Source organism: Notothenia coriiceps, unplaced genomic scaffold, assembly GCF_000735185.1.
Source record: "Notothenia coriiceps isolate Sejong01 unplaced genomic scaffold, NC01 NC01_scaffold00028133, whole genome shotgun sequence".
In the NCBI taxonomy this organism is placed as follows: domain Eukaryota; kingdom Metazoa; phylum Chordata; class Actinopteri; order Perciformes; family Nototheniidae; genus Notothenia; species Notothenia coriiceps.
Window position 1 is genome coordinate 983,865 of NW_011360834.1, and position 1,825 is coordinate 985,689.

The window sequence follows — 1,825 nt, forward strand, 5'->3', positions numbered from 1 at the left end:
CTCAGGGACACAACGACATGCTGACTGCAGTGGGGTTTGAACCTGTGACCCCCTGATCCCAACACAAAGGCTCTATCCACTGCGCCATTAAACCTACAACTTGATTCAGAAAATTCATTGAACATTTTTTATTGATTCAAAAAGATTGGTCAATTTGCGGGCTATTAGCGTAAATTAACAGACCGCTAGGATGTCCAGCTGGACCAATCAGAATTGAGTATTCACCTAAACTGTGGAATAATTAGTATTAATGCAGTGTTCTTTATCATTTGTTTTATGAGCTTTCTATTTTTACTGTGTCTCATAAAAGTTACGTTTTTTCTTACTGTTAAAACTGTCAATTTGTTTTTGAATGTAATACTTCTTAGAGACAACATCTTTTTTTGTGTGGTTTCTGTTTTGCTCCACAATGTAGTGATAATTACGAATGGTTTACTTTGTGAATCACTGGACTGGGGATGCACTGATATGCAGTTATTTTAGTTATATCTTTGTTATTGGTATGAATGTTACTTAGCTCTTGGAACTATTCTGTTAATCTCTTTGGATGTTAATATAAACCATGTCTTTATTCAACTTTATAGAAAACTTTGATAACATGCAAGCCTTGTCACAAACCATGAAAGTGTTGGTATTTGGTAAAAGACCACGTGCCTTCACACAACAATACAGATAAGTAATTGAGATATAGAGGGAGAATATCATACTCAACTGACAATGACAGAGCTACTCAATTCAAACATATACGTTTTCATGATAAGATCCTTTATACTATGCTTTCTAGTTTTGTATCTACTCGTGTCTTTTTTAATAAAAGGTTTTAGTATGAAGCATGTTATGGACTGATTGTCCAGCTTTGCTTGGATAACATATGTATCAGATAACATTGATTTTTTAATGCTTTCCTAACGTCATGATAATATGGTTTTAAACCGTCTTTCATGCCTGTTGTGTTAGTGACCTATAACCAGATGCTATGATTGAACATAAAACAGACTTTGTGATCATTAATCTACCTCTGGTGAAGTACAAATAAATCATTTGTGGAAGTGTTATTTGAAACTGAACTCTCGGTCTCTATGCCACAGAGGTGTTTCAGTTTGGTATGGGTTATACCATTTGGGCAACCGTAGATATCCAGCGCCATTACACTCCACTAGAGAGAAAGAGTTTGGTTAAAGGCTTTTCACAGACTGCACAGCAAGACTATACTATCCTGGTATGATTGAGCAACACCATGACCACAGAAAAAGACCAACAAAAGAATGACACGCAAACGCGCTAAACAGTGGGGCCTTGACTTTGCACTGAGCTGAAGAGCACTGTTGGTCTTTTCTGAAGATCTAAGATAATTGTTCTTTTTGAGACAACCGTGCTACGTGCTTTAGAAATATGTAAAGTGTTTCTAAATGTTAAACCTATCTGTCTGCCCAGGTGTGCTNTTCCATGAGAAGGGCCATGTGGTATGTGCCATTGCGGTTGGTAGTGTCGTGGTATGGGTAGGGTGCGTCCTCTGGTCCAAGCCTTGCGTTGAAGTCACCCAGGATTGCCAGGAATTTGTGCGCTGAGACATCTCGGACTGCTGTTGCAAGGTCCTCATAGAACTTCTCCACTGTTGCACAGTTTATACTGTAGAAACTATGTCCAGGACAAGGTGTTTGGAAGTTTTGGAAGATTCATAGCTAACCATAGCAGGTCTCCCTTGAAAAAGAGATCAATGATCTCAATGGGATACACCTGGATAAATAAAGGTTTGAAATGAAATGAACCACACTGAAGATTATGGAGGTATCTTCTCATATTTGTATGCCTCAATTTGTCCTTC